General features: G+C 35.8%; 1 long non-coding RNA gene across 2 annotated transcripts in view; it reads left to right on the top strand.

The window, feature by feature from the left end:
- The first annotated feature begins 272 nt into the window (after window positions 1-272).
- The window catches only part of LOC110192801 (uncharacterized), an 85,481-nt gene continuing 61,660 nt past the window's right edge, over window positions 273-24,093 (top strand). The window contains exons 1-6 of one of the 2 annotated variants that reach the window (XR_002320253.2): window positions 273-485; window positions 4,925-5,272; window positions 14,375-14,499; window positions 17,791-17,838; window positions 18,273-18,345; window positions 23,163-23,225. This is a non-coding gene — a long non-coding RNA (uncharacterized LOC110192801). The remainder of the gene's footprint in view (window positions 486-4,924; window positions 5,273-14,374; window positions 14,500-17,790; window positions 17,839-18,272; window positions 18,346-23,162; window positions 23,226-24,093) is intronic. The other variant, XR_002320255.2, reaches the window with a different exon arrangement.

The following is a 24,093-nucleotide window of genomic DNA, read 5'->3' as shown; positions in this document are numbered from 1 at the left end:
AAAAAAACTCTGACCTCAGAAAGAGGATGATTTCTGAAGATTAATTTATTTGGAATATATACTAGTACAAGAAATGTAACAATATGCATGAGAAATTAACAGCACAGAAAACTCTAAAGCATTTATGTTTTGCTGGACTTTGACATATCATAGTCATCCAAATATAGGCTACATTTTCCCAAGTCTAGCTTATATAAAATTTTAGCATGGCTTATAATTGGTGTTATTTTTAATGTACAACTACACATGCTTTTCTTTTTCTTAAAGAGATTCTATCTGAAGGAGGCATAGTATAGCCTAAAGTCAGACCCATGTGGCAATGCTAATACTTGGAGTGTCATTTGTAAAATCCAAGGCCAGTTGGAATTTCCATCATCCCTACTATGTAGAAGCCCCATGCTGTGGTGGACAAAGATCTGTCCTTAGAGTCAAGAAGAACTGGCTTCAAGTCCTTCCTCTGACACATCCTGGCTTTGTGATCCTAGGTAAGTCACCTAACTTCTTATTGCTTCAAGAAATACTATAGGACTATCAGTTGCAGAGAAGGTGAAGATCTGTATTGGTTAAATGAGTTTCTCCTCCAGAACTCTCCACATGGATGACATCATCAATCTGGCCCAAACTTCCTACCTTGCCCCCCATACTACTATGCCTTCCCTTAACTGCTGTTTTCACAAATTTTTACAACTTGGTCATTTATAAATAATTACTTCCAAGATAAAACCTTGCTTGCAAAGGAATTGGTTTAACTAATGCATAAAGATGAAGAATAACCATATGCAACTACTCAAATCAACTCTCATGCATGCTTTTTGAGGGGTTTACTATTTAAACTGTACATATTTTGCCATTATTATTATTATGGTTATGATTATTATGCATTTAGATTGTCTTACAAATGTGTAAAGTGATTTACAGTTCTTAGTTTTCTTTTGAAACTATGCCAAGGAAGGATGAGACTAATTGCTCTCCCACCTCACTTTTTTTCCCCCAACAGATGTTTAAGTTGAAACCCACACTGATTCTGTATTTTTTTTTTCCTCCCAGGGGTCAACTAAGCAAGTCAGTGAGAGAAAAGACTTAAAGCTCACAGTTCTGTACTCATTTGTACTTAATTCATTGATGAGTTCACTGACTTACACTTTTCTGTGTAAACTGAGATTCTAGATCAAATCCTTATAAGTATTTCATTCTTACGTCTATTTCCCTCCATAAAAGTCCTACTCCAATGCCTTGTTGTTGTGTTTAGGTGACGCTGAGTTCTTATAGGCCATTCCCTCACAATGCAAACAGATTTTATCATTCTGGAAAGGCTTTGGGTACGTTTTCATGCTGTGTGTATTTTCCTAAGACCAGCTTAGCTACAAATGGAGAGGCTCAATACCAACTTTAAATAAAGTAGCCTGCCACTTGGTGCTGATCAATTCTTTGGCCTTGGTATATATATAAAATATATATATATATATATATATATATATATGAAACAAAGAAAAACATGAAAATCATCTTCTGTACTGTGCAGTGCCCTTCTACCTCTGTAGAGATGGTGACAAAAATATCGGAAATGGACACAGACAGTGCTGTCTGCGAAGTTTTAAAGTCACCTATGAATATTAACTTAACTTTTAATACTCTATATGAGACATTCTTATCCAGTGATCAACCAGATATATTCCTAGCAGAAGTAATTCATGAAAATCTGGAATAGATACACAACCACAGGAATTAGATTGTAAAAATATTGATAGATTTTTCTAAATTAAAATGGAAGATAAAAAGGAAGTTGCCAGTAGCTGGAAGGATGACTCACAGATTCTTTTTCAAGAGGCAAGTGAAGTTAATTTCATTGTGTGTCTATTGGCAACAAGAAACACAATTTTGTGGAACATCTGATCACCTTGTATTGTAGTGCTCATGATTAGTATCTACAAAAAGACCACTGTGAAAATAAACCAAATTTATAGAGCAACCTCTATTATAGAGGATGAAAAAATAAAGATCTATGAAGAACTTAATAAAATCTAACAAATTCAATTAACCTACAGTATGCTTTGATACTATGAGGGACAGCGTGGTGTGGTAAATAAAGAGCTTGACTTGTTATCTAGAAGACCTGAGTTCAAATCCCAGTTCTGATACATACAGGCTATATGACCCTAGGTAACTACCTAACCTCTCAGTGCCCCAGCCAATTCTCCAAGACTGCAAATTGCAAAGAGGTGCCAATCTCCATTGGTAGATACTGGTTCCTCTTTGAGTTTCCTTTGCCAATGAACTCAAAGATACAGTATCATTTCATCCCATATTTTGATACTAACTAAACTTCAGTGCAAATGTGGGCATAGGTAACATTAAAAAATATTGGAAAATAAGGTTCAGGAGTCAGGAATCAGAGAGGCCAAAGATCTCAAAGAATTATCACACTTACATGTTATTGATTTTTTCTTCAAGAAAAGAATCATGTATACATAATAAACACCAAATAACATCACAAAGAAAGTGGTTCTATGTTAACAGATAGGAAATAACTTACTACTGATGTGGGAGTAATTTATGAATCAGCTCTTCATGTAAAGTTGAGTCATCAATCTATTAGAGCAGAGATCAACAGTAACACAGACAGAAGTAAGAACAAATTAAATATATGCTACATTACAAGTAACTATGACCTGAAATATTTATATGTTATACACTCTGAAAAATGGGAAATGGTTAAAGGAAAGGACATTGACACCAATAATGACAAATTCTTACAGAAGTTTAAGAGCTGAAAGATGGTCTCAGCATCAGCAAAATATGGGTTACAGTCCCATATTTAACACATAACAGTAGTCTCTTCCTGGGCAAATTACAGCTTCACAGTACCCTAAGCAATTCTCTGAGATAATAAATTGCAAAATAGTTGCATATTTACATTGGTAGAGCTCCTCCTACTACTAAAAAATAATTACAATAGTAGCTAGCATTTATATACACTTGAAGGTTTACAAAGCACTTTATATATGTCATCTTATTTCCTAATGGGGATTTTCCTATACCAATTAAATCTCGGGTCCAGGCCCTCTACATGGCTAATTATCATCATTATGAAATTAAAAGTGCCTAAAACTCACCTCACTCAACAAACACTTTATTTGATTGACAAGAGGAGAAAAATGGTAACCAATAGAAGCATTTGCTTCAAATATAAATTCATTTGTAAAATCTTAAGAGTCAAATAGTGGAAATCCATGATCAGTATCACCTCATAAAATAGGGAGAATTAAGGGAAGGGGACAAAGTAGAAAGAAAGCTTTGTGAGTAACCCAACTAAGCAAAGTCATCCTGAGAGCACTTAAGGGTGAAACTTGGAGGACAAAAGATTAAAGATATATAGTATTAGATACGCAATTTTTTTTTATAAGGAACTATTTTCACCATCAAGAATAGTGAAGCTACCACATCTGGACTTTAAACATTACACAATCTTAGTTGTGCTTGAAGAAGAAATGACTTTGAAGAAAATATAGATGGAAACAACTATACCAAGAACATATCAAAGAAATTTATGCTATAAGAGGTGCAATTTGGAGAGAGTTGAAGGATTGGCATGGAGAGAGTCTTAAATAAAAGTATTATCCCAAAGAGGAGACTAAGGGAACATCAGTAACTACTTATTCAAATGACTACTTTTAGAAAAATGTAAAAAAACAACAACATGAGAATGATCTGCCTGTGAATTGAAGGTGTATAATACCCTAGAGGAGAATATTGGCAAGAAACAAGCATGTTTTCACAAGTAACACTCTAGTAGATTCCACAATTGACTGTAGTACGTGGAGAATATCTGATCACACTCTGAATTTTTTGTAATCTCTAAAAAAGTGTTGTATTCAATAGAATAATACAGTGCCATAGAAGATTTTATCCAACGAGGGATTTCCCATGCAGACATCAAAATTACTCAAACTTCTTTGAAAAATATGGCAGTCAACAAATATATATATTAAGCACCTACTATTCCAGGCACTGATCTAGGGATTAGGAATATTAAAAAAAAAAAAGCAAAAACATCATCTCTGCCCTCAAAAAGCTAATATTCTAATAGAGAGAAATAATGTGCAAAAATTAAATATATACTAAAATATATACAGAGTAGATAGAAAGTAATCCCACAGGGAAGACATTAGGGGAAGAAAAGGCCTAGGAAAGATGTCTTGCAGAAGGTGAGCTATGAGAGGAGTTTTGAGAAAAGCCAGAGAAATGAAGAGGTAAAAAGGGAGAACATTTGAGACATGAGGACAGCCTATTAAAAGGCACAGATCTGGGCATTGCAGTGTCCTGACTGAGGGAACAGTAAGTCAGCCAGTGTTGCTGGACTGTAGAAAACATGGAGAAGAGCAAAATTTAAGAAGATAAAAGGGAGAGAAATAGTCAGATTATAAAGAACTTTAAAAGCCAAACAGGATTTTACATTTGATCCTAGAGGTAATTGACAGCCATTGGAATTTATTGAATAGGGAGGTGACATGGTCAATTCTATGCTTCAGGAAGATCACTTTGGCAGTTGAGTGGATGATAGGTTGGAGTGAGAAGAGATTTGTGACAGAGAGACCAATAGACAGGCTATTGTAGTAATTCAAACATGAGGTGGTGAGGGCCTACACAAGGGTGGCAGTTGAATGAAGAGAATGGAGATACTACCTATACATATGTGTATGCATGCATGCATATGTGTTATATATGTACGTATACATATACACATACATATGTGTATGTGTATATGCATGTATATATATATTATATTGATATAAATAAGTGATACCGTAGAGATAGAAATGACAAGACTGGGTAACTGATTGTATATGAGTAGGGATATTGTCAGTTTTTTCTAATGCTCCAAACTTCCCCTTGAAACAACTACCTATCCTTTTCATGTCAACAGTTTTCTGGAAATGTATGTATAGCTGGGAGTCATTCGATACTATGCTCACTGAAGAATTGAAGTTGAGATCACACAAAGAGCAATTAAGAGGTGCCTGGTGAACACGAACAGGTTGTAAAGCCTTATAAACAAGGAATTACAAAGGAAGAGCAGCATAAATAATGTCATCAAAGAAATTCACAAAGGAAAGAAAAAATGGCCAAGAGTGGAGGATAACCAATGAGCTGCCTGCATACTCCATTGCTTTTCCTGCAATATCAGAACTAGAGAAAGGCCCCCAGCATGGTGGATAGACATGTTCCTGAAAAACTTATGACAGAGCATGAATAAGTCTCACAGGAGGGACAGGTAGGACTGGATTTTGATTTAATTGTAGGAGAGAATATATATATATAGAGAGAGAGATAGATATATCTATATCTATCTCTCTCTCTCTCTCTATATATATATCTTTGATAACATGGATTCATTTGAATATTTGATACATTTGTTTTTACAATTTCCTTTCTATTTCAATGAATCTGGTTCTATTTCCAATTGGCAATGAAGTGATCAACAAGTCTTGTTCTTTACCTGATGGGAATTGGCTGTTCTGATATATGCAGAATACATCTTATTCCAATTAATTCACAGAGGCATGAAAAAGAATCCACACTATGAGTGGAAATAGGGAAATGCAGATTTACTTTATAACAAATACACAGCTAATTTACAATGGGCCCTTCTTAACAAAGTGTTTCTATTTTATTCTTGTGTTTTGGAATATTATTCTAATGCATGGTATTTGGTATTTGTAGGAAATGTCTTCTTAATAATCTTAAACAGTGATTCATACGTATTTATATGTGCAATATTTCTCTGACACAAGTGGTAATTTCTTGCATGAATTCCTCAGTGTTTCAGTGGGAGAAAAGAATGATTTCTCTTTTTAAAAATGAATTTTAAAGTCCCCCTTTGAGTGCTGTAAAGCCATTCTTAGCTCCTTAAAATTGTAAAATATCATTATTTATATGATAACATGCCTTTATAAATGAATTGTATTATAATGCATAGTCCAGTTAATTCCAACAAGAGCTTCAGTTTAAAGGTGAGATAGCATATTTGATTTTAGTTCCAAAAGGTGCTATTTCTTCTGAGAGGCATGAAGTGACAAAGCAGTGAAGATGAAGAGTAGCTAAATCAGAAGTTAAATTATAAGAATAATGTGAGAGTCAGGTTGGCATTTAGATGGCAACAAGAATAAATTAACTCTACCAAGTTAAAAGTAAGACAAGTAAATCCAATAAAATGGACTTTACCCATTGAATGAAGAAGAAAAAAACAGTGATTTGTTTGTCTCTTTAGTAGTTTTCTATTTCTATATAGAGTCTTAAAGTAATTTATATCTCATCTGATCTCACTACAATGCTTTACAATGAGTGGTATAATTGTTATCATCTTCACTTTATATGAGGATATATTATCTGTCCAGAGCAGAAGACAGGAATAGAGTAATTAAAGTCAAAGAATATATGGCTAAGAAGTGGCAAAGTTAGGACTAAAGCCTAGGCCTTTCTGTGTCTAAACACATTGCATTAGAATACACTGCCACCTTTGGCAGGAATTAGGGTATATGCATAATATGTGATATTTGTGTATGATTATAAGAAAAGAAAGCCAACAACATTTGAAAGTTAAAAGTAAACCATTCTCACATTAGAAGTTTGAAATTCTTTGCACAAAGTTTCACAGTGCTCTATTCTAGACATACTGGAAGATTTGAAGTCTCAAGAAAACTATCGCCTGGAGTATGATTTATATATGTTGAACAGACAATAAACTCTCTATGGTCCTTTGCCCCCAAAGAGGGTGCTACCGACTAGCTATAATTCAAGTACAGTATTTTGAAACACTGATTGTAATAGTTACCTAGTTTTTTTTTCTTATTTGCAAAAGAGGCAATTCATTTTGCAGGACATTTCAAAATGGCAAATGGCCAACAACCATCTTGACCAAAGGTACAAGCAGAAGGTATTGCAAAACATAAAACCCAGAGAATATTTAGGAAAGATGGAAAAGAAATGCAAGAATATTCGTATATCCATGTAGCTTTTAAAACTATATACCATTATGCACATTTTCATGATGGTTCACATAAAATTGCAAAAGCACAAGGCTGAATAAATTTGTGAATGAATTACAAAGGAAAGAGAATAGATTCCAATTTGCAACGAAATTTCACTTATTGTTAGAGGATATGTAGAATGCTAATGCCACTGTTAACTATGTGAATAGATAATGTGATCTCGTTCTTCCTAACTTAACCAAAACTGAAAGCACCTTGTGACTAATCCATCAAAGGTAGGGGGTTGGGGGGAAAAGGTACAAACCAAAGATCTTTCTCCCTTCACTAAAACTAACTGTTACAAGATGGGAAAAGGTAAAGTCTTAAAGCCAAAATTTCCTTTTGTGTGCCAAGCATATTTCAAAATATATTTTGGTAAAAAGAAGGGGGAGTTGAACTTCTAAAAAAATGTGCTTAACTCTCATGGAATAAACTATTCAGACCAAATGTCATGCCATCATTCTTGTCTTCTCTGATTCAATTAACAGATGAGTAGAATCAGAGAAATTAGGGCTTAATGCGAGCTCCAGAGTTCCTCTGGTCCAGTGTTATCAAACTCAAATAGAAACTGATCCCTGTGGACTGTATATTGACTTAGAAAACCACAAATTAACATTATATATGTTGCACTGTGATTTTTGTTGTTGTTGTTGTTGCTAAGCATGTTCAAATTACATTTTATTTTGGTTCAGGCCACAGTCCAGAGATCAAGTTGGACACCTCTGTTCCAATACACTCCACTGCTTTCAGATAGGTTCACTTAAATATTTTAAGGTAAATTTGAAGGTATCACAGTCAAAAAGTTCTCAGATGGAGATTGTCACCCATCAGTTCTATGTCTTTCAGACAGAAGAAACTCCACTATTTCATCTTTTCTTTGAAGGGCTTATTTTCTAACCATTCACTTATTTTGGTAGCACTTCTTTGAACACTCTCTAAATTCTACGTATCCTTCTAATATTGAGGATTCAAACAAGAGAGGAGAATATATGGCAAGATTATCTCTCAGTACTTGCACATTCTTTTGTTTCATACATGTCTGAAACAGTTTGACTTGCTAACAAGAATGCCATATGTGGCAATTAATATTTCTGATGCTTTTATGTGTTCACTATTTATGTTGGATGTTCTGAGATGCATTCCTAGGGCACAACATTTTTTATATTTTATAAATACTTCTTCCCCATTTACCAGGACAGTAGAGAGTGATCTCATTCTTAACCTAACCAAAAATGAAAGCACTTAGTGCCTATGCCTGATTATACTATTTTTTGCAACGTTTTGACTATTTAAAAAATTACCAAAGTTATAATTTTGTCTTAAAAATCAAAATGGTAATACCATCTCCATTGGCAAGAAGAAAGAACCTGTAGGTCTGATCCTATGGAGTAAGCCACTTGCTGGCATACTATTTAGTAAATTACTCTGGTGCAATAAATGATGGCCTCGAGACCTGTAAGAATGAGTGATCCTTCAGAAGTTCTTGCTCTCCTGGATTAGGCAGTTGGCAGTCTTTTTTACACCACAATTATGTATTTCAGTGGTATGCATGTTATCAATATATGTTTTTAATCTTTATTTGGCATATTTCAAGTTTTTATCTTTCTTCCCATATGCACATAAACAACCCTGGGCCAGATATCAGGCACCCCTAGTGATTCACTCTATGAGTTGGGATTTGTTCAAAGAATATTGGCAGCCAGATGGCAGCTGTTAAGCAGCCTGTATAAGAGGAGAGAGTAGAGGTTAATATCCATTGGCATCTAGACAAATGTATTTTTTCCCTCACCTCTGATTATATCCTGCTGCAAGGGCTAAGCAGGAGACTTCTTGGTCCATGGGAATACCCTCATTCTTTAGTTTCTATTTACTTTTCCTATGAGCTATGTGGTCTTGCCTTTTGAGATCTGGGCACCTTGAGACCAGAGGGAAGGAGAGATTCATTTCCTTCCTCAAAAAATGAGCAAAAATTCTGAATATGTACTTCCTTCATTTTCCAACAAATCAGAAGCTCCTTTCTATTTTCTTTTGCTAACCCTCATGACATAATACTATGCATAATTCAGACTAAGCAAATGATGATGATGATGATGATGATGATGATGATGACCGATTCTTTGAATTATCTAATTAAAGAACATTAGAACTAGGAGGGGCCTTATAGATGATAATGCTTTGAGCATTGTGGCTCTGTAACAAATGGTTATTTAATGAATCATCTAGTCTAGGGGTGGGGAATCTGCAGCAAGGCCACATGTGACCTTCTAGGTCTTTGGGTGTGACCTTGGACTGAGTCCAAGTTTTACAGAGCAAATCCTTTAACTAAGGGGATTTGTTCTGTGAAGTTTGGATTCAGTCAAAGGGCCACACTTGAGGACCTAGAAAGCCACAGATTCCTCACCAATGATCTTATCTAACCCATTCATAGTATACATGAGGAAACTGAGGCCCAAAGTCACATAATTTTTTAATTACAGTTCTAGGACTGAAAACTTTCAACTGACTCTCAGGCCAATGTTTTTCCCAATATATCCTTTGCCTTTCTTGGACTCCATGAGTGGGAATAGTGAATTACATTCATTTTCTCCCCTTTTTATGATATATGTGGACAACAGCCTTATTTTCATTCCTGAAATTGGATTTCAGGGCACTCAAAAAGAATGTGAAACTTGAATGAAGTAGGATGGGTTAAGAGAAGATCAGTTGCTCTTATCTTTATTCCCAATCTCCTCAGACTGCAATAGCCTAAGGGAACTTTCCTAAATTTTTCCAACTTACTTTGCAGACACAATATTTAGTGGCTAAGTCATTGTGGAGCTCTCAGAAGGTGTGGTAATCATTCTTGTTAAACCAGTTCAAAGTTGACTAGAGCCCCAACCCTTTAGCCCTTGCACATGAGTGTAACCACTATACTAATCAATGGGACTTTTGTGTGCAAAAGGGCAGAAGGAAATTTTTGTGTTAGAAAAGACTGTGGGGAAACTCCCCTCATTTTTCTAGGGGCTGAGTAAGAAAACATTACATGTATGAAGCACAGCACACATTGTAGACTCCACATAAGCATCATTTAGCTAAATCAAAGAATTTAGGTTTTTTGGGAAAAAAAAATAACCAGGTATTTTTTTTTTCTGATAATGACAGGAATTGTCCCTAGGTATCAAATCCAATAATATCTTCAGTATCCTCCATAAAATCCAGTAATAGCCTCAGAATTGTATCCTGAAAAGCTTCAGACCCAATTCTTCAAATTACTGTTTTAAGACACGATTCTATCAAATAGGTATAGAATAAAATTATCTGAAAAAAGTTACAATTGTTCATCATTCTATTCCTTTGTTGCCCTTGAGGTTTGAGTTTTAAGCAGTCTCCAAATGCATTTTTTGAAGTAGCATAAAAGTGTATTTTATCTAATCTAACTCTAGTAACTTGGTAGATATGCACTTAGGAGGTCTATTGCCATTGATTGTTTTTTTTTTTAATTTTTGTTTTGTACTATTTTTACATTTTTGAGTAATAACATGAATATAAGCACCTAAAGGTCATGGACAATTTCAGTTTTTTTGTCATTGTATCCCCATCACTTAGTACAATATTTGGCACATAGCATGTGCTTAGTAAATGTTTTTTGATTGATTGATAATATCATCACCATCTACAATTCAACTGATACTTCATATCTAATATGGTATATCTGACTGTATCTTCATTCAAATTCATTTTAATTTGTTTCTTTTTAACTTTTGAGAGATTTCAGTTGCTACTGAGTCAGTGGCAGGAACTTCATGGTAGAGCTATAACTAGTATTTTTTGCATCTGAGGCAAGCAGCATGAAAGTTATTCTTAAATCAATGTTTTAAGACAAATTCATTTGCGGGAAGAGGGTAGAGATCAGGATACCCAGTCCCCATGGGCAAAGCCCATGAAGCCATTCTGCTACAAAGAGAGGAAGAGGAGTTCACATGTTGTATAGTAGCTAGTGGGAAGTAGCTTATTCTATCTGCTAGGGCAGCTAAGTGGCACAATAGATAGAGAACAGGCTTGGAGTTAGGAAGACTCATTGTTATGAGTTCAAATCCAGCCACAGACTCTTATGAGCTGTGTGACCCTGGGCAAGTCACTTCACTCGGTTTGCCTCAGTTTCCTCATCTGTAAAATGAGCTGGAGAAGAAAATAGCAAACCACTTCAGTATCTTTGCCAAGAAAACCCAAAAATGGGGTCACAAAGAGTTGGACACAACTGAAAAGACTGAACAACAAAACAAACTTCCTAGTTGAACAACTTATTCTTGATAACTGTACTAAGCTCAGCTTCATGGCCAAGAAATATATGTACTGTCAATGCCCTCTAAGTTTTGGTGCTTTGTGACAAATCCTCAGTTGCAACACCCTAGTAATGGATAATTTGTAACTTCGTTCCTCTTTGTTTGGTCCACATTCAGACCAGAGAATACTTTTGTGTGCTATTTAGTCATACCAATAGCAATTTGTGCTCATCCAAATGAAACTGCACCAACATTTCAGACTTATTGCTGACATATTGAACAAATAATAGCACTAAGGGTTGCTTTTCTCTTTCTTATAAAAACTTAAAAAAAAACAAATTGAAATGATATTTTATGAAACCAATCCCTATTAATGTGCTGATTGGATGTCTCTTTGTGATGGTGAGGTGATTTAATATTCTTGAAGGTAATGCCAGCAGAACACAAGCTTTGTCTGGATCTACAAAGATGTAGAGACTTTAAATACAAGCCTGGTGGCTAACTGTATATCTATCATGGAGGATCAACCTAGTTAAAGTCAGAGAAGAACATCACCAAGTTGGCTGCAGGACGATGGAAATTTCAGCCTCAACAACTCTTATTGACTAGCTAACAGGTCACATGTTAAGATTTATATCATTGGAAAGAGTGCCCATACCAACAAAATCATAGCTCTTTAGAGTATGACATTGTCGTTGATGAAACCAACTGAGGTTGGTACTAGATCTCCATATTATGTGTTGAACAATTGGATGAGGCATATGTTTCTTCAGGAAGGTAACAAAAGGAAAAATCTCATATTTAAATTTGGCAAGCCTTCAACAACTCTATACATGAATGGCATCTTGACTATGTAATAAAACTGTAGTTATGGTTATGATCCTCATAAACAGATCTTCACACAAGATTGAAAATTGTGTTGAGAATAATGATCTGATTTTTCTTCCCCTTCATATGTCACTGACTTTTATCTGACGAATAGTCTGAAGTATTCTCTAACAAATTTATTTCAGGCCATTGATAATATTCTCAAAATGGATCTTCTGAATGATTTAGCAAATTCAACATTCTTAATATTTATCTGCATGTTTTAGTAACATCCAAATAATAATTTGGGAATAAGTCCATTAATGGAAACTAACAGCCAATTGTTCTGTTTGTGTATAGCTTTTTATCTTTTAAAATTAATTTTTATTGATAAATTTTGTTTTTACATTAAAATGTCATTTTTATATCATCTTCACTTATGAAAATAGATCTGTTTCCCATCTTTTATCATAAAGAATAGCAAGAATAGAAAGAAAGAAAGAAAGAAAGAAAGAGGAAAAAGCCATAAAACTAATCAATTTGTCAGCTGAGACTGAAAGTATATGCAATGTTCCACACCTGGAGTACCACATTTCTGCAAAGAAGGAATAAAAAATACATTTTCTCTTCTCTTCTTCTGGGGTAATGGGAATAAGCATTTATACAATGCCTACTGTATGCCAGGCACTATACTAAGTGCTTTACACATATTATCTTATTTGATCTTCACAACAACCATATGAGGTAGGTGCTATGATTATTCACATTTTACACTTAAGGAAATTGAGTCACATAGAGGTTAAGTGGCTTCCCAGGGTTACAAAGCTAGACAGGTCTTCCTGACTTTAGGTCTAGCTTTCTATCTATTCCATCGCCCAGCTACCAACAGTTTGATCATTATCATGTTTCTCAAAATTAAAAAAAAAATTCCAAAGGGCGATAGTGTCACAAGCAATGTGCTTTAATAACCTTTGAAGATAGGAACAGGACAATAGATGTGCATATTTACCACTGTATTTTCCAGTATTAACTAGTGCCTCAGATAACATACTCTCTGTGTGACCCTGTGCAAGTCATTTAACCTCTGTTTACCTCAGTATTCTCATCTGTAAAATGGGGGTAATAATAGCATCTACCTCCCAGGGTTCTTGTGAAGATGAAATGAGGTAACATCTGAAAGTCCTTAGCACAGTGCCTGGCACATAGTAGGTGCTCTGTAAATGTTAGTTCATCATCATCATCATCACCATCCTCCTCCTCCTCCTCTTCCTCTTCATCATTACTATTTTAAGATCTGAATACATTTGTATAATAGGGATAACAGTACACTTTTGGGGAAGCTGAATTTTGATCAGAATTTTTCTCCCCTTATTAGTTGTGTAGATGACATTGATTGCTTTCTGATGTCAAAATGCATAGAAATGGTTAAGGAATTCTGATGATTTCTGTGTCTTTGGCTCACCTTCACCTCTGTATTTTCTCATCACCAGTCCTTAGTTCTAGGTCCTTTGCATGGTCATAAAGCTCCTTCCACATTCTGGACTTCAATAGCTATAGATATCAATCATTATATTAAAATGAACCGTAACTTTGAGGCTTTATAAATTCCAAATGCAGACAGAGTAACATAAAGGACCAATTTTCTCTGTAACATGTCAAAGAAAGACTCAAAACAAAACAATTGAACTGTTTATGCTTAGCAAGCACTTAACTATGACTAGTATATTTGAATATCTTCCTACCCACATCCCAGGCACAACTCTATTTAATTTCTTTCATTGTTTTGAAAAATGAGTTGAAGGCAGTGTGAGAATTTGGTTCAAAGTTTCTAAGACAGAGAAACCCAGAAGTGCTTGGGGACATTGTATCTTTTCCCTTTAATTTGACATTTGGAGACTTTCCTACCATTAGCCTGTGATATTAGACTAGAGAAATTCACTGAGACCATACAGGCACACAGACTCTACAATGTTTAAAAAAAAAATCAAAAGGACAGACTTACAATAATAACTTGTTGAGGTGGTTCCGATATTGAAGAACTATAGGAATGCTTTATAGTCAGTGACTTCTGCATGATATTTGCATAGAGAGAACTTTAAAAAAGGTTACATTTCTTTTTTACTTTCATATTTACTTTGTGTTAAGGTTATATGATCTTGTTGGCAGCAGAACTGATGCTATTTTAGTAAACTCCAAATCCATGTTCAAATGTAGTAAGATGGAAATTTTGAACTACAGCAGTAATAAATGCATTTTCATCTTCTCTTAACGTTAAAGCTTCAGCCTGCCTTGGATGAAGTGAAGTTTGTTTCTATCACAATTCCCAAGCAAGAGAGGGATGTTCTGTTTCCTAATTCCAGAGATTTTTCGCCCTTTGGATTAAATGCATTTCTGACTATGCTGTAAGTACCCTTTAAAGGAGTGGTAAGGAAATGTCAAATGGGCCTGGTTCTCGATAAAAACCTTTACTCAATAACATAGGTTCTTTACTTTGTGTTAAAGATATATGACTTCTGTCAGTCAAGGCTATGATCTGCTAGATTTATGAAATACTAGTCTTGGCCAATGAAGTGTGAATTATGCAGGTAGATATATATATATATATAATCTGAGACATCCCCCAGATTCATCCTCAGAATATATGATACTAAGTTAGCTTATATGGAACTTTCATATAAAAAGAGCAATTTTTCCCTCTCCATTTTTGTCTTTTTTTCACTTAATATTCTTTTTTGCATTGAACTTGTGGAAAAATGTGGAAGAAATGAAAAACTAACTAATCAATCAGAAGGCATCTTTTGGATGTATATTCAGCAGAAAGTTCTTTATGTGGTGAGGTAGCTAAAAGCACAAACCATTCCATGTTAAATGACTTTTTTCCCCATCATATACTTTGGGGCAGCTTGACATAGGAGATAAATTACTGTACTCGAAATCAGAAAGACCCGAGTTCAAATCTCATTTCAGACATTTACTGTGTGACTCTGAGAATATCACCATGTGTCTTAATTCCCTCATCTGTAGAATGGGCTACTCATATACGCAGCTACTTTAAAAGGTTATTGTGAGGGTCAAATGGTATAATGAATAGAAAGCATTTTGTGAATACTAAAATAATATGTACATTTCACTTTTTATAAGAGGAAGTGTGTTTTTTATGGGCAGAACATGGGGTGTAGAGTCAGAAAGACATAGATTTTGGTATCACCTCAGACACATACTAGTTGTGGGGCCTTAACCTCTCTCAGTCTCAGCTTCCTCATCTGTGAAATTAGGAAATAGCAAGCATCTCTTAGGGTAATTGGGAGCATTGAATGAGATAGTAAATGTAAAATGCTTTGCAAATCTCAAAGCACTATTTAAACATGATCTTTTGGTGTTTTTGAAACACCTAATAAACTAATGTAGTCATAGTTTGACCTAGAAAATCAAACTACCGCTGACACACATAGTCACTTTGAAATGGAAAAAGAAGGCATGATGGCCATACAGGCTAACCATACAGGGCTCACCAAAGAAAGTAACACGGGATTTCTCCATTAGAACTGGCATCTCGTCTTCAGAGCCAGCAAGTGAACAGTGACAAATAAGTTCTGAGCAAGCCTTCATATGGTTCACTATAGGACTCACTGATGAGATTTCCCAGATCACATAAGTGCTAGTCCTAATAATATAGACCTGCACTAGAGGAATTCCAAGAGCTTTTAGTCCAGTGGATTTAGTTCAATATGATTTAATTCCACAGACATTTTTTGGGTACCTCTTCTGTGCAAGTCAATGTGCTGGGTATTAGGGGGAAGACAGCAATGAAGAAGATCTTGATTTTATGTAGTTGACAAGCTAAAAAAGGGGAAGAGGAGTATGAGACAGGTGTACATATAATCATAACAAAGCATAGAATGAGAAAGCATGAGAGGCACAAAGTAAGAAAAGACTGCACTAAATAGCTGAAGTATGGAGATGTCAAAGTATTAGTCACTTCACCAGCGCTGCTAAATATCTAAACTAAGTGATCAATTTTACAAAAAAAAGAAAAAAGTTATTTTGGAATTGTCTGCCGCTTTGAATAGGAATATAGTTTCGGACCTTACAACTCTAGTTTACCATTGATCAGACAATGGACATTATCTTTTGACCTGGTTCATCCCTCCAAAGCATTGTTTCTTAGACTTTTTTTGTATCATGGATTCTGCTGGCGGTGTGGTGAAGCCTGTTCAGAACAATGTTTCTAAATGCATAAAACAAAATACATAGTATTTAGAAGGAAACAATTATATTGAAAAACAGTTTTAAAGTTCACAATCCAGGCCAGGGACTCTGGCCTACTTGCTATTCCTCTCACAGGACGCTCCATCTCCCCACTGCACACATTTTCATTGGTTGCCTCTAAGCCTGAAATGCTCTCCTGTGTCATTGCCACCTTATAGCTTCCCTGGCTCCAAGTCTCAGCTACAATTCCACCTTCTGGGAGAAGCATTTTCCAGGCCTCCTTAATCTTGATGACTTCCTTCTAAGACTAGTCAGCCTATCCCTACCCCTGCTCCCAAATTTATCTGCTATAGATCTTTCAGTACATAGTTGTTAACATATTTTATCCCTCACTAGACTGTTCTCCTTTAGAACAGGGACTAGTTTTTTTTTTGCCATTTTTTTTATACTCAGTGCTTAGCACAGTGCTACATCCATAGCAGAGATTTAACAAGTGCTTGTTATTTGACTAACTTTCTACCTTCCTGCCCAAAGACATAATAAGAATATTATACATTAGATTGTTAAGTATCCATTAAGTATATTCCATATGTCTAGTATTGTGCTTGATGAAATAACTTTGAGTTTTGCATAGGAGATGTGTTTATATCTTCCTGAGTGAAGGAGGAATGGTGGACTTTTTCAAAAAGTAGGATGAAATCTTTCTGTTTGACAATTAGCAAGTATACTGATATAAATAATATAAAAAATAATAATTTACACTTATATAGTTCTTTAGAGTTTTCAAAGGGCTTTACCTATGTTTTATCATTTGGTCTTTGTAAGTTCCCTGTGAGGTAGATGATATTACTATCATCTCTTTTACATATGAAGAAAAGGAGGGGGAAAATTAAGTAATTTGCCCAGGGTCAACTCTAAGTGTTATAGGCAGGATTCAAACCCAAATCTTTCTGACTCCAAGTCCACGTCATTAGCTTCCTACTATGCCTCACTTAATCCTACTGGTCAACATCTTTTCTGAAGCAAGGTATAGAAGAACCCTTTGAATGTCTTTAAGTCTTTTTATTTTGTTTATATTAACATACTTAACTGGCAATGGAAGCTTATGAAATTAACAGCAAATGATAATATTTGCAAATGAAAGGAAACAATAAGTTCTGAGGTCAGAGTTTTCCTATCTGTATTATATCCTTTAGCAAGAAAAATGATAACAATTTAAAAAACCAACTTAGAGTCTGTTAAACTCTGAATGACCACATCCTATACTTTATCCATAAAACTGTTCCATCTTCAAAAGTCTCTATGCCTTTTCAAGATTACTCTGGGTCATTTTCATTCACCAGTGTGTTCTCCAATAGTCCCTATGAAATCTTTACTGTACAAGCAGAACTGCCTTGTCTTTGTGAATATCTCCTGGTCTAACTTTTATCTCTTTTCTTTTACAATTTTGGGCATAATGATGATCAACCTTGTGCTTTGAATAGTCCAAATTTACACCCCTGGAGAAAAAAGAAAGGCTTCTTCTCAGAGTGGTAAGACGAGGATACTCTTAGGTTAATGAATGATCGCAGTTGGTTTTGAGAACTAATAATATGTTTTATTGTATTTTTTTCCATGGGTTTTTCAAATGGTGACCTTAACCTAAAATATCAGTAAATGGAAATTACATCCTTCAGAAGTTCACCTAGACAGCATCAAGCATTTGGTGAAATGAATAAAAGGGAAAAAAAAATAATGCACAATACAAAAGTATCAGAAGCGATATGTTGATCCAGAAAGGAAATATACTTTTATCACTAAATCTTGAAGGGATTTACCTCAATTTCTACTTAACCTACTTTTATTTAAAGAAGAGAACTTCATATTGGTCATGTGATATTTACCCAAGTCACAGGTATCTTAAACTTTGTGTATTGTGTTTAAGCCCCAATAACTACAGAATTTCTTTACTGACCATTTGTTACAGACAAAACAGCAACGATTTATATCAAACGAGCAATAGAAAAGGCAAATGGAAAGATACAGTGGATGATAAAAAGGTAATGCTTTACTATAACAGATGCTTCATTTTATGATGGAAGTGGGGAAATGGAATGCTGCAGGTGCTGGGCTGACATTAGCTCTGTGGAGAATCGTTAGAGCCTCCTCAGAGATCTAGGTTTACTCTGTGTTTAATCAGCCACAGTCAGAAGAAATGGCTTTGTTTCAGCTTGATGAGAGCCAGATTACAAAAGGAAGATAGATGGTCAATAAGGTTCATCACTATAAGCATATTGTCTTAATTTGAAGAAACAGCCTGGCATCTTGTGCTAAGAAAGAAATAAAATGCAATCTGACTACCATCAAGAACCAGTTATTTTAAGTCTCAGTGTATCCTGTAATGAAAAGTGCTCATGTGTTCTTTTAATTAATATTTTATGAAAAGTATGAACCACGCAGCATTAGCCAAAACACTTAAGAGATCCACTGTTTCAGGTTCAGGGCAATGGTACTGCCCAACTTAAAAACCTTGAATCTTTCCTACTAGAGACATTTTAGGAAAAGGCTGATCTAAATATCTAAAAAATATATATATATATAGAGAGAGAGCTCTTCTTCTGGTAGATTATTTTGGCTATCCTGCAAGTGTGGTTGACGTTTCTATCTCTTTCTTCCCAAATTATTTGGTTGACTCTGTCTTTCTTCCTTTCCCCCTTATTGTAGGTAGCCTCTCACATTCAATTGCTGCCTTGCCCAGTTCTACTCGTCATTAAATTCTCTAGGTTTGAATTCATTTGGAACATAAAGTTCACATTCACTTTACTGTTTTTTGTTTTTGTTTTTGTTTTTTGCTTTTAGGCAGTTGGGGTTAAGTGACTTGCCCAGGGTCACACAGCTAGTAAGCATCAAGTGTTTGGTCTGAGACCGAATTTGAACTCGGGTCCTCCTGACTTCAGGGCCAGTGCTCTATCTACTGCACCACCTAGCTGCCCCCTCACATTCACTTTAGGACCAACTAGGTTTTCTGCTTTCTTGAAACACATCAGAAAAATGATTTTCAGCTTTTGGAGGAGCAATAAGATGCATTTGATCTCAGCATCTTTGTCAGACACCTCTTACTTGAACTAAGAGCAGATAATGACTAGTTTGGGTAGTTACAAACAAGTGGATGTTTCTATACAATTTGCTATGTGTCACATCCATGTTTTCATTCAATCCCTTGAAACCCTGCACAAAGAGCTCTGACTCCCCCCCTCCAATAACTATTTTCCAGATGCACTGAAACAACATCAAGTGACCCAGTTCCCCCCTGAGAGGTTTATAAAGGAGCATTTATAGAGAGACTTACTGAGTGAGACAGAGATTCTTGCTGGCAGCTTAGTCCTAGATAATCTCACATGAACACAGTATTGAATCTTGCTTTTCCTAAGGCATATTGAGTACGATTTTTAGAAAACGATATGCTAAACACTCCTGAAGTGGAGAAGAGATTTAAGCAGCTTAACAATTGGTAGAAATATTATCATCCTCCATCAGCGTAATAGTATCCAGTCTTTCCCCACCCACAGGCACTCATGCAGGCAGACTCGATTTAGGCTTAAGAAGGTACAAACAACTTTCTGGAAGTGTGTGGTCCTAAGAGCATTTAAACATTTCCAACTCAGGTGAAATGATTTGTCTTTTGCAAATAATCTAAACATTAGCCACCTGGTTGGAGGGCTAAACTAAAACACAATCTCACTAATAATAATATTGAATGTGACATTAAAAAAACATTCTAAACCTTGCCTACAAACCTTTATGTAGAAACAATCCTGTTGCTTCAAAGGAAAGGAAAAAAAAAGGAGGAAAAGTCAGCATTTCTAGATATAAGGCATCTTTACTACTTTACTGGTACAAACTATCACCAATTACTACCCTGGGGTCCAGGTAAAAGAGTTCTTTTGCCTAGGTAATAGAGGCAGGGTGTTTCTAGAGGGGAAACAATGTGTGGCCTTATATTCATTCATATTAAAAGAGCCACCAATTGGTTCCTACCAATGATGGCCATCAGGCATCATGTTGAAATCTGGCAAGACGGTTGCATAATTCTTCTACAGCACATCTGCTATGTATGGATGGCATTCAGCAGAATAGATTTTTTTTTCTCCAGCAAGCCACATGCCAAAGCCTTGATGTGAAAAGTACTTAATGTTCTACAGTATGTCAATCACTTGATGGTCGCCAGTGTGAAATGAACATCCTTCATGGGATGGCTTCCATTATCACTGGCACCAAAACCTAGTGAAATAATCCTCTTGAGGTGTTTTACACATGAAAGGGAAAGTGAACACATGTGAGAGGCTCTTCCTCATGGCATATCTTGGACTGCTTAGCAGGAATGCGCTCTTTAGCAGTCCATTACACATGGAACCATGTTACACTGCTAACATCACTGGCTAATGGATTGAATCTTCACCCAGTTAAGAAACACAAATCTCCCCATTTCTAGGAAGGCTCAAAAGTAACACTAGTAAGAGTATTGGTTTTTTTTAGACCAAATTTTGGAATTAGTTATATCTGTAATTTCTTTTTTTCTTTTTTTTGGCTAGGCAATGGGGTTAAGTGACTTGCCCAGGGTCACACAGCTAGTAAGTGTTATGTGTCTGAGGCTGGATTTGAACTCAGGTCCTCCTGAATCCAGGGCTGGTGCTCCATCCACTGTGCCACCTAGCTGCCCCTATATCTGTAATTTTCGAAGCTTATTTAAATGAATGAAAATGTTCTGCCCACAAAATATACTACTCATACGAGCATGAGATTTGGGAGTCCTGATGATGAGTGTAGATTTTCATCCTGACTGTGGTGAAGGGTAATATTCTAAAATCCATATGCTACATACTAAACCTTGAAAATGATCTGCTTATATTTAAAGGCATGAGATTCATTACCCTTATCTTAACATCCATAACAACCAATGTTATTATTGGTCATAAAATTAGCCACTTCCACTGATTTCAAATCCACTGACAGTTTTGGGGTAGTTTGAATTGAGTGGCTTGGGCAAGGACAAATAGGCCATTTCCTCTGCCTCTAGTATAGTTAATCTTCCATTCTAGATATTGCTACATCATCTCTTCCAAAGAAATCTTCATTCCTAATTACAAGAATACTGCCAACAAAGATGTTTTAAGCTTCAGTTTTAGAATGCTACATTCCAAAGGTAAAGTAAGAAATGTTTTCCTGGGTTACAAGAGGCTTTTTTTTTCTACATATTACTCAGTTTCACCAGCTAACACAATCTATTTCTGATCTATACTGGCAACAAGAAGATTGTGTGTGTGTGTGTGTGTGTGTGTGTGTGTGTGTGTGTGTGTGTGTGTGTGTGTGTGCAAACAAAGCTATCAGGTAGGTAATAAAGAACTGAATGTTAGGTAGGACTTAGCCAAGGTCAACCTGACACACCAGGTTCCCTACCCTTTGTTCAACATTCTGAGCACTTTATCTCTACCCTGCCCTTCCCCCACCCTCCTCCTCAAACACCAAGAAACTCAACTGTTGACACTTCTAGGCTTTGCTTAAGTCTGTTCCTTATAACCGAGTGAGTGAACAAGCGAGTTATTGCCAGGACTTTTCTGATGATCTGGGTCACCCTGGAAGTTGCACTTTAGCTCTGGCATTTCATTACTGAGCTCATTCATTTGGAGTCCCCCAAACTGTGCTTCCTTTCTGTCCATGAAACTTCTTGGACTGCATGAGTAGTTGTGATAGCTTCCAGAAAGACTTTCTGAACAATACATTTATTTCAGCAAATATTTTATTTGATGCAATCTTAACTACTAAAATGTAACTTGTATGGCAAATATTTCCGAAAGGAGACATTTGCAAACATATGGGGAAAAAACAAGGTGGCTGAAAAAATGTCAACAATATTTCAGAATCTTTTTTTTTTGTAGATGTGCCCACACTTTCCCTGCTTGAATGGAAAGAGAAGACTAGTATAATGATAGATATATATGTGCATAGCCTCTCCCCATGGATACAGCACTAGTATATAGATAGCATGCAGTTTGTGAAAAGGGGGGAGGGGAAGATGTAACTTCTTTGATTGTAACAGCCATTGTGAGGAAAGTTGGAGTACTCCCCTCCCCAAATGGCAGTGTTTTGAGAAACAGAGCTATTCCTTTTTTTAAAGCTCCTCTCTAGGAAATAGTTATGATCACTTAAAACTATTTTCCCTTTGCAATGGCTTATGTTGAAAGGCATCTGTGAACATCCTCTTGACAGTCAGAAAGATACCTCAATGGAGAGTGAGTCATGAGCCTCTAAAGGAACTCCAGGTTGGCACATTGCAGCTCCATGCTCTTTCCCCTGGGCCATAAGCTCAACAGGAACACAAGATTCATGTAAGCAAAGTTTGATAAGAATGTGAGGGTCTCCACAGTTGGAAACACTTGTGTGTTGACATGATGACTAACCTTCCAAAGATATTAAAAGGGAGATTTTAGTTTTAAGTCAATCATTTTGGCTACAGCTGCCACTTTGGTTTTTAACATCTCTATTTCTTTTTCTGGTCCTGTTAAGTGTTACCTTATTTCTTTGCTAGGAACAAGGGAAACAGGACTGGTAATTTATGGCTCCTATTAATATGGTAGGCTGGATGTGTTGACAATACGTCAATAATTATATCTGGCAGGACCCTAACAGCAGGGTAAGGGTCTCTATAGAATGACTGATTTTAACACAAGACAGATATGCCTGACCTGAGTTTTATGACAGATGTCAAATATATCGAAGTGTGGTGTGAAGAAGATCGTCTTATTGGCAAAGTAATGAAAGACCACTGGAAAGATTAATGTTAACTCTGATTCCTGTTGTTTCTTGTTTCTTTCTGCAGGTGTTAGAGTAAATATAAGGGTCTCTGCTCTGGGCTGATGGTGATTTGGAAGTGAAGACACAGGTAAATACTCTCAGTTACTATAAAAGCCACATTTCCCTGAGGGTTTGAAAAATAACACCAAAAAGCAGGGGCTGGTGAGGAGGAAGCAAAGAAGACCAGGATACTTTTTTACCTATAACTCAAGATCTTTCCATGAGTAGCACAGATCTGATAATAGCCCAGTGGGATATTTTTTTTCAAAGTGATTACTTAATTCCTTAAAAACAACCAGAGGGTTATAATAAAAGATTTATTGTTGCACAAATATATTTTTCTCTTTCTAAACTAAAGCCTTTCTTCCTTTCACTTAATCAATGAAAAAATTCACAGGAATTCATTCATTCTGTGATCTATGATAGACATAAACTGTTTAAAATAACCAGAACCAAAGACTATGTACACTTCCAGAGAACAAAAGAAAGAACAGTCCAGGACAATGGCACCTCCAAATGGAAATTTATATGGCTAAGGAAGAGCAATGACCCCTTTCTATGACAGCTTCTATGAAAAGTTAGGATAAGAAAGTGGGAGAGAATAATTTTCCCAGAATTATTTTCAGGGAGAGTTAGCAATGGTAGGGAACAGGTTTTGATTTTTCCATTTTCTTTTAAAATTTCTTTTCCTTTGATTATTTTTGCAGAAAGTTTGAGATCCTTTTAAAAATGCTTCAAAAGTGAAAAAAGATGCCTAGTTTGCCTTTATCTTCTCTTATTTGTTTATTTGTATCAAATTCCCTTTGGGAGTAGGGGTATGAAGGTAAGGACTCACCTTTGTCATTCAGAGCCTGTTTACTTCTATTAGGCCAGCAAATCTTCTTTCTTTTCTAGCTCTACAGTACTTTTGTACTCACAGAGATCTGCCTTCAGAAAAGGGAAATGGGACGTGAAAT

This window comes from Phascolarctos cinereus, unplaced genomic scaffold (genome assembly GCF_003287225.1).
Source record: "Phascolarctos cinereus isolate Bilbo 61053 unplaced genomic scaffold, phaCin_HiC Scaffold_3;HRSCAF=262, whole genome shotgun sequence".
NCBI classification, from domain to species: Eukaryota; Metazoa; Chordata; class Mammalia; order Diprotodontia; family Phascolarctidae; genus Phascolarctos; species Phascolarctos cinereus.
The sequence above is the reverse complement of the archived record's forward strand: the minus strand, read 5'-3'. Positions and strand labels throughout refer to the sequence as shown.